Source organism: Pinus tabuliformis, chromosome Q (assembly GCF_031772625.1).
Source record: "Pinus tabuliformis cultivar Carrire ecotype Pingquan chromosome Q, CPIR1, whole genome shotgun sequence".
In the NCBI taxonomy this organism is placed as follows: domain Eukaryota; kingdom Viridiplantae; phylum Streptophyta; class Pinopsida; order Pinales; family Pinaceae; genus Pinus; species Pinus tabuliformis.
Genome location: NC_142296.1, coordinates 344734940 through 344751778, shown reverse-complemented (window position 1 = coordinate 344751778; position 16839 = coordinate 344734940). Strand labels below are relative to the sequence as shown.

Below are 16839 nucleotides of genomic sequence, written 5' to 3'. Positions count from 1 at the left end.
AGTGTCTTTTCTTGCTAGTTTAGTATATTTTTCTATAGATATACACATTGAACCAGCAAGATAGCAATACATTTCCTATAGATTTCTCATCATATGTTGCATTTTTCAAATGAGCATATTAAATGCACCTTGTATTATCTCCAAACCTCACTTCACAAATTTATATATTTCATTTGTAACTAAAGGCAATCATTTTCAGCCAATAAAACAATTGTATTTTACTGGAATATTTTTATGGGTTTGCACCCAAGGGGTTTTCACCCCAAAACTTCAACAAGTGAATTTCCATCTTGCTAGAAAGTACATTATGTTGCAGTTGTATTTTACTGGAATATTTTTATGGGTTTGCACCCAAGGGGTTTTCACCCCAAAACTTCAACAAGTGAATTTCCATCTTGCTAGAAAGTACATTAGGTTGCAGGTTTAAGGCTTAGAAGTGGTCCAAAGTGACTCAACTTTTGTCTTACAGCTTTCCCACCCCTAGATCTTGGATCGAGAAGAGTTCGAACACTTTTGGGTGGTTCCGTGGTTCCCCAAGGGGATTCCTTTGTTCTTTTTCTGCAATTTCTGCAGAATTTGTAGACCACTGTAACAGGACAACAAACTAAGTTGCACAGCAACACCTCTGACCAAGTTACTAGTACATTAATATTTGGTTAGCATATTCTTTGTACAATCATTTTGACTACTCACGATATATTTTGTCAGATTTGAGTGTCTTTTCTTGCTAGTTTAGTATATTTTTCTGTAGATATACACATTGAACCAGCAAGACAGCAATACATAGCTCCTCCACTTCAACCATTTGACCCAATAGAAGCCATTGGTCTTGTGTTAGTTAGTTGAGGTCATCCATGGTAAGCCTCCCATAGCCATTTTGGAGGTAGTTGTACTAGAAGAGTGGGGACCTAGGCTGTGGTGACAATGGGCCCTTGTCTGATGTGTGTTGGTTTTAGCAAGTTGCAAGGATCTACAAAAACCCTACTTACATGACCAATAATAGAACCAATACAAACCTCCCAAGTGGCAGAGAGAATGTACGGCCCTAAAAAGTAGAGAATTACGTTTGAGCGAAGGGTCTCGTGAGTTAAAAACAAATAATATTAAATTATAAATAGACACCTATTATGCACATTGAATGTCCTAATATACACAAGGGAAATATTGCCAGCTTTTTGAATATTCTCCCTGATAAATTTTTGAAATCCCCCAACAACGATACTTGGTGAGTTTTGTAACTCCACACTAGTTGCTATAATCTTAAAACAGATCTGTTGCGATGTAACAGTTTCATTGCCTGAATCTCCTAAGAATACATTTTGGTGAAAAAAAAAACATTAATACATTTATTACTTTTGACAAAACCATGTAAACGCAATGGAACGAAAACATATTGCAAGTACAATTTGAATTTCACGGGAAAAAAACACAATCAGGAGCAACTCTTCGAAGAATTGACCTTAAAAGATCCATTCTTCATTCGGTAAGCGTTGATCTCGATGAAGGTACACACTTTACTTTTCAAATGTAAGAGCAAAAATAAATGTCTTATACCAAATATTTAACGACAATACTCCCAGTTCAAGGGTGGCCTTATTTCTAGGAAGATGGATATTTCCATTTAGAAAACTTCTGGAGGGAATTTACAAGTTTATATACTTTCGAAAACAGAAACCAAGATTACAATGATCGAGGCATCAAAGAACCTAGATCCATGTATCCAACCTAGTAGTAGTTGTGTTTTGGGTCATGTACACACATTTACAAACTGACTACATAAGAATGAAATTGGTGACCATGATATTAACCCCCAAGTCAAGATCATTTTGCCATTAAATAAAGGATAGAAAAACTTTTGTGACAACCTACGTTTTATTAGATATGGCATAACTGGAACTGTCACTTCTTTTGGCCGATTCCATAAAGCATTAATTTGCTCCATGGCGTCTATAGGGCCGAGATTTTCCTACTTTTCCCATTATAAGTGATAGAAATAAGATGAAACGATATCCAACAGCTATGATGGCAAGAACAAGTAGGTTTAGCCACTTTGAATTTCTTGCGGTTGAAATATTATATGAATCTCGAAGAGCTTGCCCTCCAGAAAGTAATCCAATCTGACCCACAGGAAAAGATAATCCTATGTATTCATTTTCAAGAAGACCCTGTGCACATTATCAAACATTAAAAGCATGAGCATGGCTTTTAAAGGTAAGCATAGTAGTAATAAAGAACACTGGATTTTATGAACAAAATTGAAAAGATCCATTCTTGCCTCAATGGCATAGGTATGGAATGCCAAATAAGATAGTGGATATCTCCAGATTGGCCTAGGCAGTTCATCTCTAAGTCTGAAATAACCTGCAACCAACATCATGATACCCTGCAATGCCCATATTATCCAAAAAACATTTAATAAATTGAAGGCAAAAGAAATCAGTACAATAAATAGGAACGTAAAAGCCTTCAGATGCATCACGATTCCTGATCTGAAGGAGTTTGTTGCTTACCTGAAGAAACACCATAATCATAATGCCTTTGAATGCTTTTTGTGAGATCGAAGCAAGAACCATCAGCATGCCTTCATTTACTAAAAGGCACATGAATATGTTCATCACGAAGTACATGAACAAACTGAAATCTGTTCTCAGACCAAGCAAGAAGTATATAGCTGCTGAGCATGAGATGGAAATAAGAAACAAATAAGGAATACTGGAAAGCAAATTTCCTAGCAAAAAGGCAACTGCTCCATAGTGTCCAGCAGCATTTTCATGTTTATAGACCTGCACACAACCCATCGGAATGAAAAAATTGTTTCACTTCATTTATTGAAGGCTGATACAATCTTGCAAAATGACCAGTTTGCAGAGATGATTATATAACGGTACTCATAACTAAAATTGTTTTGTGAAAAGAAAGTCACAAACACTCTAGCTACAGTTTTGATAGGTTGTAGCAGAGTGTGCTGAACCCACAAGCCACAGAGAAAAAGTGCCTAATAAGCAGAGAGTTACATTCAAGCCCAGAGCTTCACCAGCTCAAATAGAAAATGAGGATATCCACCCCCAAACACAAACACACAAATTAAATAAGATGAAGTAAACATGGTGCTAAATGATGGACTAAGAAATCTTTTCAAGGTAACACTGCAGCCATTTTCCTTTCAATGGGACAAAACAGGGAACTTCACAGAAACCACTTTATAAAAAATTTACAAGATAATGGACATGAAACAGAACTCAAGAGCTGGGGTTGTAATAAATTATAATATATTACAACCCCAGCTCTTGAGTTCTGTTTCATATCCATTTTATGTAAAAAAAATTAAGTGGTCTCTGTGAAGTTCCCTGTTTTCTCCCATGGAAAGGAAAATGGCTGCCTTGTTACCAGTATATATAATTATATATATTTGATCAATCATAGTTTCCATAATGTGGGCGTTAAGATGATTTGGACTTATGCAGGAATGCAACAGAATACAGATATAAACATAAACACAGATGCAGCAGAAATAAAACTTCATTTCATTAATATCAAAAAACTGAAATATGCTTACATACAAAATGGAAATAAACTAGCTCGGGCAATGGTAGCTTATCTCTGAGAAGAGATGTGACAGCGACATGCCTCTGAATTGTGTTTCAATGAGGCTCGAAGGCCTATTTATTATTGAGAAACAATGGAAAACTCTAAACATCCAAAAGTCTAACCCTAGGAGATGAAGCGCCAAAACTATGGGCCCTGTTGGGGTAAATTGGTACATTAACTTCCTGGGGTCATAACTTTGGCATACGATCTTTGTTTGACGCGCACAATACCTCGTTAGAAAGATTTATCTGAGGACTATAACTTTCGACTGCAAACGTCAATTAAAGACTCATGTTTGTCCGTTTTCCAAAATAGCGTCGTTTATCAAAATGGCTCCTGAAGTTCAAGACCCAAAAAACTACCAAAAATAGTACATTGTGCTACAATTAAGGAAAATGAAAAACTAAAAGAAACAATGGTAGGGGTCCAAGTGGAATAGGCGAGTGGCCACCAATATCCACCTGGATCATAAGATCTAGTTATTTATGTGGTTCATATGTTTATTTACGGCAGAGTCAACTTACTGAGTCATTTTTAGATTGTGTTTGGCTGAAAACATTTTCAGTTGGCCATGGCATACATTTTAATCACACTATGACAACTAACCACTTTTTAGGAGAATACATCCATATATTTCGTATTTCTGTGAATGACCACCATCAATAGATTATCACAAGACATATATAATGTCCCCATTTTCAGTTTCCCTTATGATGCGGTTAGGATGGATTTCCAAGGTTTGTGACATCCAAGTCACAGGGGCGAGATTACGTCATCGGAGGGCTCAGGAGGGTTGAAGAGTTTTATGAGGTCCAATGGAGTCCGCTTGTTGTATTTCATCATCAAGGACAGTTCCACACAGTGCTTTCTTACTTATGTTGCATTCTGTTGATTCTCATAAAATAGGGTTATTATCAGCATATTTTAAGTTAAAAATGCTAAAGGTATTATTGGGAGTAGATTATTTGGAGGAACACCTTAGTGTAATAGCTCGTTGGAACCGAGATGAAGAGATCTACAAGATAGGATGGTGAAAAGTGAATTGCAGTGGTCGGAGAAAGTATGGTGGCCAAATAATCATTTCTGAGGATTAAAAAGTGATTTTAATTAATCACATATTAAATAAAAAGGGGAAGTGCTTAACTGAGAAAAAACACTAAAAAGGGAAAAGTGAGTTAAATGAAATAAAATAAAAGCCAATTAAGTAAAATAAGTCATTTAAATAAAATAAAAGAGAGAATCTTCTAAAGTGGGAATAAAATAATAAAATAAAAGTGCTTCTAGAAGGCCAGAGAGAGATCTATCCAATCTTTAAAAGGACGAGGAGCAAGTCATTTGGGATTGGTGATATTTTCTTTGGGAGAGTTTTTGGAAACATAGTTTTTAGATCAGAGAGCCCCAGGACAAAAACCCTTGGATTCCCTAATGTGTAGGACGAAACCCCAACACCCTATTAAGGAGAATGCAGTCAGAAATCTCACGAAGCTTCATCGGCATTAGTTGTGAACAAATCTGGAGCAGATTTGTAGATTGGGAGTGGCGATCACCCAAATCTCCAATTCGAGCTTCATCTTCAGTTACAGTTTGATTCAGTTTTGCAGAAGTTGTTGGAGACCATCATCATCTCAGCTATTTCCAGCGACTTTGTATTGGCATGTACTCTTATTCTAGTCAATATAATAAAGTTGAGTTGAGCTGCATATACTTCGTGTCTACTTTATGCTGTAGCATTTCTGGTTATTTCTCGTGTTGCAGTATTTTTATGAAATTTCCGAAGTAGCAGCACTATGTATTTCTTGGCTTTATTGCAAATCTAAATAAATTATTGACAATATTTATTGTGTTAAACTCTGCAAATTTATGGTGTTTCTAAGTGTATAATTTTGTTAGCATAAAATCTTTTTTATTTTAACGAAATATTGGAAAGGGATATCACAGTGCTATCAGAGTCGGTTTTCCCACTAGCTTGGGGTTCCTTGACAAATTTGTTGGGTCGAGTTTGGGGTTCGAAAAAGCCAAATTTGTGGGGCCGAATTCAAACTTATCAAGGAGCATATTTAAATAATAAAAATAATTAATTTGGGAGGGCCACATTGTTTCCTGTTGAATGGCCGGATTATTTGCAAAATCCAAGACCGAGATTGGTGTCATTGCAAGTGTCGAGCTTACTATTTGTTAAGGACCGAATTTCTCTGATTTTGGAGCGAAACCCTATGGTGTCATGCATAGAAACGAAGAGAGTCCAGGTTTAATGTGTGTAGCCTAAAGTTAAATGTGTGTTTTGGGCACTTGAAGGCAGTCTAAGTAAGGTAGATCGAGAGCATGTGCACAAGGGCCTCTGGAGTCTGAACAAAGGTGCACTCCAGTGAAAAGGAATCGGGTACTTGTAGTTGATACATTAGTTCAATTTGTTTAATTTTTTGTGTGACAAGTGTGAGCATGGTCATGAAGTGCATGAATTGGAGCATTATTGTATCAACTTGCTTCAAGGTGATCAATCAGATCATGTGTTTTTCATTAGAATAATGGAGCGTTGGGGCGTGGCTGAGGATGATTGATTGGGTCGATTTTAGTTTTTGATCATTCTTTTCTATGGATTAGACTATGCACATATTGATAAAGATGGATCGATCTAAGAAGTCAAGCGGGGTCCCGAGGAGATAATTCAAGTTGACTCACCAATTGAAGGTGACTGCGTACACGAAGGACTGGTCATGGTTGTTGTGTGCGTGTAGGTGAATTGTTCTGCCTATGTTCCGATGGTTGCATATCTAGAGGGAGGCTGACACACAATGTAGTGATTGCATGAAATGTAGGAGATTGTGAGTGGTTAGAATGGATTGGGCCCGAAGTAGTAGAGAGCAGTAGCATCGTAAGGGACAGACCAACGGAAAAGGTGATGTAGCGGTTGGGCAGAGCTATATACAACCACAAAAGAATACTGCAGAGTTCGTGTTACAAACTAGATAATCAGATTCGTCCTATAGGCCCCACGAATCCCAAATCCAGCGTGTCCGACGTGATTCTGCCCTAATTTGTGTCCAAAAACCATGACACGTCGTGTCCTTTCCTGACTCGTCGAATCCGAGGTCGTGTCACAATTTTGGCAGCGTGTCCTGTTTTCCGGGACTTGTTAGGCGGCAAAAGTGACCTGCACGGGTATGAAAAGGCCGCATTTGGTCATTACAGTGACGCATATTTTCATTTGGCAAGCGTTTTGGCAGCTTAATTATCAATTCTAGGCCCTAGTATTGATATGCTATTCATGGTAATGTCAAATTCTTAAAGTAAAAGTGACATTCTCCTTAATCTTCATTTTCATCCTTTTACTTAAATTTTTAACATTACCATGAAATGATTCAGAATGTTTGAGAGTGGTTCCGGCCTCATTGGATTTCATATGGAGAAAGTAGAATTTTAGATTTCATTCAAAATCCAGCAGACTTCTCAGTTTTTCAGGATTTTAGGATTGGGGGATTGCAATGTTTCCATTGAATTTTGTCATGTATTAAGATATGGAACTCATATTTAATCAAGAGCACCAATCCCTCTATGTACCTTGATGTTAGTGACATTGGTTGTCGAACTCCTGTATCATGACCCTCCTAAAAATGCACGCATCACTCAAACAAAATCTTGACTTGACATGTTATGCTTATTCTATCTTATGTTAATGCTTAAAGGGTGATATTAATGACAAAGATCCCTATACAGATATAGAGGTAATGACAAAGATACCTTTGGATATTAATGCTTAGAGGGTGATATTAATGGCAAATATCCTGATTTTCCAACAAGACTAAAAAATTAGACATTTCTCATGGTGACAAGAGGGCCAAGCATAAGAAATAGATAATAGATTGACATGTATTTGAATTTTGTATGTACTATGCATGCTAATAGCTATAGATGAATATCTCTATTTGAAATCAATAAATTTGTATCATTAATTAAAATTTGTGTAAGAAATATCTAATTTTTATATATATATATATATATATATATATTTAATAAAATAATATATAACGAATCCTACATGTCCTGTTCTGGGGGGTCAACGTGTCCGAATCCGACACCACGAATCTCGAATCCTACGTGTCCCGAATCCCCGTGTCTACAAATAAGTCGAGAACAAATTGGTGTGATAGTTAATCTATGTGATTCGTTGTTGTGCATATGAAAATTTATGAATCTACACATCAGAAATCCTACTGCAATCATTAGTTTATCATCTCCTACCTGTTTTTACATTCAACAGGTTAAACATCGATGAAAACACTATTGTGGACTACACATACATACAGATCATGAACTGAAATAGAACAAGACAAATACACAAGGGACACCATTATTTTTGGACCAATGTCCCCAGAAAAACCCAATGCAGGAAAACCGATGCAGCATATAGAGGGTTTGTAATATTTAGGCAATCAGAATCTGAGTACCACAAGTTGCCTCTCACACTGGCTAACCCTTCAGAGATATTACGGCAACAAGAAATACATACGAGGGTTTTCCTCATTCTCCAAGCCTCAACTGATCCACTGAATGCCTAACTCCGGCAAGCACTGCAAAAATTCTAGCACAATTTGCTCTATGTGGACCAGCGTCTTGCCTCTACGAGACTGCGTCACTTCTCTGCTGGATCAATTTGCCCTCAGAAGCTTCGATTTCAGCCCTCCTAGCTCAGAACACCAAACTCCCAGCAAAATCTCGAACTCCCCTCGATTATCTTGCACTGCCACTACAAGAACCCTCTTGGCATGCATCATCTCTGCATGAGCCCCTTCCTGGGCTGCGTAGGCAATGTTGCACGAAGCGGGGATGTTTTTTGGAAGCGGGGACGCAGAAGCGTCATTTTCCAAAAATCTAGGAAGCGAAGCATCTGCTATATATATATATATATATATATATATATATATATATATTTGCATTTATACTCAAAACAAACATCCCAAATACCAAATTAGTTGTAGAAGACATGAAAACATGCATATTTTTGCATAAATCAAGATAGATATAACATCCATTGTACATTAATGATTAATTATTCGAGCATCAACCATCTAGAATCTAGATTCTTCTCCTCTTGTCTAGCCTTTGCCTCTACCTCGATTGTCTAGGGATATTAGTCAACATTGCCCAATTTTGATCAAACTACCTAATTCAAGACTTAAAATATGGTAGAAAAAGCTTAACATGCTTGATCGATGATTTTGACTTGATTAAAAGGTAATTTTTTTCTAAGGGCATGTTGCGTGACAAAGGAGTTCAACAATTAACACCACCAACACTAGGGTACATATAGGGCTTGGTGCTCTTGATTCAATGCTAATCGCATATCTTCATACTTGATATAATCTAATGAAATGCCACAATCCCATTGATCCTGAATTCCTGAAAACTGTTAAGTCTACTGAATTTTGAATAGGATATGAAATTCTATTTTCTCCATATGAAGTCCAATGAGGCTGGAACCACTCTCAAACATCCTGAGTCATTTCATGGTAATGTTAGAAATTTAAGTAAAAGGATGAAAATGAAAAATAGAGGAGAATGTCACTTTTACTTTAAGAATTTAACGTTACCATGAGGGAGCATCTGCTATATTTGTATTTTTTTGCCTTCATTCCTCACCCTAACCCAAGGTGGACCCACCCCCAACAAGCAAACTCACCTAAAAAAAAAAAAAAAATTTGAAAAAAAAAACGATTTTCTAAACAGCGCGGCGCTTTTCTGGAATCATACGGAAGCGCCACGCTTCGTATTGCCGAAGCGCCGTACGAAGCGCGCTTCCGAGCCATGCTTTCGAAAAGTCCAGGAAGCGGCAAAAAAATTTGGAAGCGCGCTTCCGGCGAAGCTTCCTAGGTGCTTCCGCATGTGATGCGCTTCCGGGCTTGGAACCGAGGGGGGCGCTTCGTGCAACATTGTGTGTAGGCCTCTACGCTGCCTCTCTAATGCTACTGTTGCCTCTCTGACTAGTACTCGTTGGCTCAAAACTCCCTTCCGGTTCAACTCTCTGATGCTGCCCCTCTCACTACAATAGATCACTTGTTCGATTTTCTCAGCAAACCTCGCCCCAGAAAAATCGAACTCACTGATCTCTCAAGTGTATTTCCAACTAACCCTCAATCCTCCTCTTATACTTTTCCTGTTGATGAATCAACAGCCGAGATTAAGTCCCTAATCAACAGCTAAGATTAAAACAGACTTGATCCTCATCACTTAGAAGTTTCTCACCCAGATTCTTATTAATACCCATTAATATTTTTATTTTCCTAAGTTTAGACTTAGGAACCCATTAAAAATATTAATTATTTTAATAACTCCTCATTCGGGTGGAATTTCTCCAAACGATTTATGGGCCTTGGAGATGTCATGTGTCCTAGCCCCTCCACAAAATTTCGGATCTAGAGCACATCTGATGCTACCCAAAATCAACACTCCCTCTTAGCGAGGAATGTGCTCTAACAATACTTCTCAATAGAAGCATTACACTGATCCTCTGTGTTGTTGATGCTTGGCCTGTTGCCCTTCATACACCACACTGCTGCATCCTGTACTGCTGCCCATGACTTTGCCACTGTTACTGCTACATTTGTACTGCAGCTCCCTCTCAAAATGTTGCATCATGCTACCCATAGCACTGCCACTGCTAATTGTTGCACTGTAACTCAGTTACTGAGAAGTAAGTAACTGAAACTTCACCCAAAAACCGACATGTTGATCAGTATGGATGCCTTGTGATGCTGAAGCTACCTTTGCTACTAATCTATGCTTGCTCTCGAGTCTCTGCTGCTACTGCGCTGCTGCAAACTGCTCTATGCCTCTCGCACTGCTACAACATCCACTGCATTGCCTCAAACTTTGGCACTCTAGCTCTGCCACTGTTGCTCCATGACACCTCGCACCAACCGACACTCATCATTTTGTTACTGCCGTTAAGGGCTCCCGTAGCCATATGTGATCCAACAGTTTGGGCACCTCAAGGATCATGCCCGTCGTTCATGTAGTCCTCTCGACTACAACTCCATGTCGTCCCACCTCTTCTATAGAGGCGCATGAACACTCATGGCACAATCGTCATCCTTGCCTTCTCTGTTAGCTTTCACTGGAGCAGCCTTCAAGTCAGAAGTCTCCTCCTTGCCCTTCTTTTGAGGGCACTGAGTGGCAAAACATCCAAGTTCCCCACACTTGAAGCGTCTGACCTTGGAAATATCCTTCTTCTTTCTCATTTGTTGCCCTTGTTGTCCCAATGATGAGAGAGTTGCATCCTCCTTCTTGACCCGGGCTCCTTTGCCGCTACTCCCTGCCTTGGTCAACCTCCTGATCTCTTCTTGTCGAAGAGCTGCCCACATCTCCTCCCAACTAGGGAGAGTCGCTTTGCCCAAGATACTTTGGATAAATGTCTCCCTGTCCTCGGTGACTGCATTCAGGGCAGTCCTGACTCCTGGCCATGAACTCAGGATCTGGTGTAGACCCCACAGAAGTCAATTAGTCGCGAATCCCTTGCAAACTAAGGAGGAAGGGATCGATCTCTTCTCCCTTCTACATCTGGTATTGTCTCAACTAATTTTCTAATAGCATCTTTCGTTGGACAAAAATGCCTTGGTACAAGGTGCCCAACGCCTTCCACATATCCCTTGCTCTTTCCTTCTCAGCAATGTGTGGTACTACATGATCTTTGACCCCGTCTAGGATCATGCACTTGGCCTTCGCCTGGGCCTCCTCATACTTCTTTAATGGATCAATGTCGACCAGAACAACAACTACTTTCAAGGCATAGTCCTTGATGCGATGTTTGTCTAGGATTGCCATGATCCTGGCCTTCCAAATGACAAAATTGGATGCTCCATCTAATCTGTCCTGATCCCTTAGTGCATTGACTGCCATCTCTGCTAAAAAATGGGACTAGTTCTCTTCTCCCTCTCCAGCTGCTAATCCAGCAAGTCTTGGATCTGGATTTCTTTGGTGCAAGAAACCCTCTAAGGAACAAACTCCTCTAGACTCCCTCTGAGTCCTGATTTCCTTCACAGAAATCCTCCAGCCAAATGTCGAATCACTCCTCTCCAATCCTCCTTTGTTGCTGCAACCCGGATCTAGATTTGTTTGGCTAGAAATCTGTCGAGGCAGTGACTCCCTTTACCTTAGCTGTGTCTCCACAGACACTGTTATGCACCAACAGCAACATCGTCCCACTAGTTCCTCAAATCAAATCTGCTCTGCTCCTCCAACCCCGACAACTCATTGATTCGAGCCTCTCAGGCTCTGCACTAGCTCAGAGAGCTGAGGCAGTCACAGCGTGAGCTCTTCTTGGGTTTTGCATCACCCTCTGCAAGCTCGAAATGCTAACGCAGGCACTGTGTGAGCCTCTGCGTCACTTTTCTGGCTCTGCGTCACACCTTCAGCTACTCCTCTGCCTCTGAAACGACACTGTCACTCGGGACAGCTGCTTCTCTACAACAAATTCTCTGGATCTCTCAGCTGGTGTCTTCAATTTCCTATGATCTGCAATGCTCTGATACCATGTGAAAATTTCTGAATCTACACATCAGAAATCTTATTGCAATCACTGGTTTATCATCTCCTACTTGTTTTTACATTCAACAAGTTATTTAATTATTTAAACATCGATGAAAACACTATTGCAGACTACACATACATACAGATCATGAATTGAAATAGAACGAGACAAATACATAAGGGACACCGTTATTTTTGGACCAATGTCCCTGGAAAAACCCAATGCGGGAAAACCGGTGCAGCATATAGAGGGTTTGTATTATTAAGCAAGCAGAATTTGAGTACAATAGATTGCCTCTCACACCAGCTAACCTTTCAAAAATATTACGGCAGCAAGAAATACATACAAGGGTTTACCTCGTTCTCCAAGTCTCAACTAATCCACTGAATGGATGACTCCGATAAGCACTGCGAAAATCCTAGCACAATCTACTCTGTGTGGGCCAACATCTTGCCTCTGGGAAATTGCATCACTTCACTGTTGGATCAATTTGCCCTCAGAAGCTTTGACTTCAACCATCCCGGCTCAAAACATCGAACTCCCAGCAAAATCTCGAACTCCCCTCGATTATCTCGCACTGCCACTGCAAGAACCCTCTTGGCCTACGTGAGCCCCTCTTGGGCTGCGTAGGCCTCTGCGTTGCCTCTTTGACTGGTACTCGTTGGCTTGGAACTCCCTTCTGATCCAACTCTCTGCTATTGCCCCTCCCACTGCAACATATCACTTGTTTGATTTTCTCAGCAAACCTCACCCCAGAAAAAATCGAACTGACTGATCTCTCAAGTGTAATTCCAACTGACCCTCAAGCCTCCTCTTATACGTTTCCTATTGATGAATCAACGTCCGAGATTAAGTCCCTAATCAACGGCTAAGATTAAAATAGATTTGCTCCTCGTCACTTAGAAGTTTCTCACCCATTAATATTTTTATTTTCCTAAGTTTAGACTTAGGAACCCATTAAAAATATTATTTATTTTAATCAATGTTGCACGACTCGTACTTGTATAAGACTCAGCGAGGCATCGACTCATCTATTCGTATAAGACTCGGGAATGACCCTTATAAGACTTGTATCAGACTTGTCAAAATACAAAAAAAAAACAAACTTAAAATGTGGTAAATCATAAGCACAAAAAAGAAACTAATAATAATTCCAATCCTTATAAGTTATAAAAACCACAATATATGAAATAATTCATAAAATCATCTCATAACTATAAAAGTACAACATAACATATTCAATTTTTGTAAGTAAAACATTTAGATACTGAATAAGAAAAGGACTTATGATTCCATAATTAAATAAAAAATGTCAGCAAGTTCAAAATTCAAATACATATGTTATAATGATAAATGATTGTCTCATAACAATCTTGTGTCTCATCACTCATGGACAACTATGCCTACAGTAAGCCCTCGCGAAGCTAGTGCTAACATCAGAAGGCTGAAGCAACTATGAGGCAGGTGTATTTGGAGTCTCCATTTGAGATGGAAAACTAGAGAGATCCTCAATCTCTTCATCAAGGCAACTCAAATCAGGGGCCTCCTCCTCCATAACCCAATCAAACTCTAAATCAGTAGTATCCAATAAAATTGAATCTGTATCCTTTGGTTGCACTTGTTTTGTGAGCATTCGAAGGTTGTAGTAGATGAAAACCAACTTCTCCAACCTCTCATGCTCCAACCTATTTCTTTTTTTTTGCTGTGGATGTGCTCAAACACTGAACAATTGCGCTCACAAGAAGAAGCACTGTAGGGTTGACTTAGAAATTGATGGTGAATTCTTGTAATTGTGGTGCCTCAGTGCCACAATCTATCCACCAATGAGCTGTAAAAAAATAACAACAAAGATTATCAGTTAATGCCAAACATATAAAAGAGAACTAGCACAATCACAAGCTAAGTTCTAACAATTTGCACTTACAAGGCATTTTCTTGTCCTTGAGACGTTGGCTTGAGCTGAATCCAAACATGCCAGATGCTTCCTTGTACATATCTCATTGAAAGTTGATTTTGTCCTGAATATCTACATCCAGGAACATCTTCTCAATGCATATCATGACACCTCTCATCACCTCAGGATCTCTTTGATTGCTAGACCCCTCATTATAGAATAAGCTCAGATTGAGATATGCTCCTGCTGCATGGAATGGTAAATGTAGTTGCCTGTCCCACCTGGAATCAATAATTTGCCATATAGGGATATATTTAGATTCATTTCCCTTATAAAAAGTCTTGATGGCCTCTTTGGCCCTGTCCATGCCCTCATAAATATATGCCATTGCAGGTTTCTCTCCATCCATCAATCTCAAGACTTGCACAAGGGGCTCAGTGACGCTGACAATCTCAGTCACTTTGTCCCACAAATTATCAGCAAAAATTGTAGCAAACCGTGTGACAGTTGGGCGACTAAGCTCACCTTGTGCGAATTCCCTCATAAGGTTCAACACCCAAGCATGATTATAAATATACTTGGTAATATGTTTGCTTTTTTGCATAATGTCTTGCACCCACTCCAACTTCCCAATGTCCTCTAGCATCAAGTCTATGCAATGGGCAACGCATGGAATCCAAAAAATGGTGGGATATTTGGCACAAAGCAACCTTCCAGCTGCCACATAATTTGCTTCATTGTCTGTGATTACTTGGACAACATTTGCAACCCCAACTTCCTCCACCACATCAGCCAACAATAAAAAATCAAATGTGAATCTTTTACATTTGCAAATGCATCAATGGATTTTAGAAACATGATTCCTTTAGGGCAAGCTACAACAAAATTTATTATTGTTCTACCCCTCTGATCTGTCCACCCATCAAACATAAGTGTACAACCTGTAAATTTCCATAAGCTTTTAATGCTCTCCAATTGTCCCTTGACACACTCAAGGTCCTCATCTAGCTCTTACCCCCTAAGTGCATTATAAGTTGGGGCTTTGTATCCAAGGCTAACACATGCAATGGTATCCACCATGGGCTGATAAAAATAATACTTTGCATAGTTGAATGAAAGACTGTTATGGTACCAAAACCTCCTCACTCCCATATTTGCCTCCTTCCTCTTCTTACCATTGAAACTGTCCAAGGTTGGTTGAGATCCTGGAGTTGTATGAGAACTGAAGAAAGAAGAGGTTATATTCTTTTTTGCCATAGCAGTTGACGAGGAGTTACCAATACCTGGACTTTGAAACTGGGTTTCACTCTGAGATGAAGATCTTACTATCCCAACAATCTCATCCTTCCTTCTTGCCCTCTTAGAACTTGCTTCTTTAATGGCTTCCAAAGCAGATACCATTTTAGTAGTGACTTCATTAGAGCAACTTTGACAACATCCCACACCATGCCCAGGAATTCTGACTAGGTGGTATTTCAGCTTGTTTATGCCTACATACATTGTGGCATTGCAATAATTGCACTTGATATTGTGGTCATTACCGAGAATGATTCGTTGACCATGTGCCCATGCCGAATCACGAGACTGTCTGAAACCCTTTGGTGGCATGGTAAAAAATTCTGGAAGAAAAAAAAATAAATCTAATTTTTTTTTGGTTTTGAATTTTTTTTAATTTGCAAATTTTTTTGGTTGTGTCACTGAGAAACTCAGCCACACAGGGCCACTATGTGGCTGAGAAAATCAGCCACATAGCGGCCGTGTGTGGCTGAGTTTCTCACCCACAAGCATTCCCAATCAAAAAAAAAATTGCAAACGTAAAAAAAAAAACAAACAAACAAACAAAAATAAATACATGGAAAACATTCTAACTAGGTTCATGAAGCCTACCTGAAGCTTAGTCTAATCTGATAAAGCCTCCTTTAGCCTCCTCCAATAGCTCCTTCACACTCCTATAGCTTCACTCTCAAGTTTCAACACTCACACAAATTAGCCAAAAACTCAAATGACAAGTGAATGAGAAATTGAAGGGAGAGAGGTGTTTATAAAGTTATTTTTTTCCCTCCAATTTCCCTTTTCCTCCACCTCATTTCCAAAAAAGAAAAAGAAAAAAAAAATAATTTTTGGACAGTTTGGGAGTTTTGCTGCCCGAAGGGTCTTATAGAGGTCTGATGGGAGTCTTATAGGCTACCCACGGGTCTAATGAGGGTAAATGGGTCTTGTACAAAACCCGCCGAGTAAGGGTAAAGAACGCGGGTTTAATGAGGGTCACCCATCCTCCCTTCTAACCTGTTTTACCTGTGGGTTTAATAAGGGTGGTGCTTCGCTGATTTTAATAACTCCTCATCTGGGTTGAATTTCTCCAAACGATTTCTGAGACTTGGAGATCTCATGTGTCCTAGCCCCTCCACAAAATTTCGGAGCTAGAGCACATCCGATGCTACCCAAAATCAACAGTGCGTACGTGTGGATTTGGCAGAGTAGTGAAAGTGCATTGGTCAAGTTGAACCTATGCGTTGGCAACTTTTTTTGGTGTGAGGCAATTTATTCTGGAGGACAGAGTATTGTGATGATGGATATGTGCAGAGTGATTGTGCAATAGAGAATCTGAATAACATATTACACATGACTTGGAGTGATGAGACCTGTGCGTAGATGTGTACCTATAGCAGAACATTATAAATAAAGATACCTGTAGCAGAAAGTGGTTTCTACAGTGATATGGTTGTTGTGCTTTGCTAACAGTGTGTTGGCAGGGGCTAGACATCAGTTGCAGAGGTTATATTGCTGTAATTTTTGTTATAGGCAGGGTATTGTAGAGTAATTGTGTGGTAAC

The 16839-nt window shown here is 39.3% G+C and overlaps 1 pseudogene across 1 annotated transcript in view; it reads right to left on the bottom strand.

Moving 5' to 3' along the window:
- Positions 1-1495: 1495 nt before the first annotated feature.
- Positions 1496-16839, bottom strand: part of LOC149219599 (ABC transporter G family member 3-like) — a 237763-nt pseudogene continuing 222419 nt past the window's right edge. Inside the window, exons 9-11 of the transcript XR_016249245.1 lie at positions 2511-2783; positions 2276-2383; positions 1496-2165 (exon numbers count right to left, since the gene is read on the bottom strand). The product of XR_016249245.1 is annotated as an ABC transporter G family member 3-like (transcript). The remainder of the gene's footprint in view (positions 2166-2275; positions 2384-2510; positions 2784-16839) is intronic.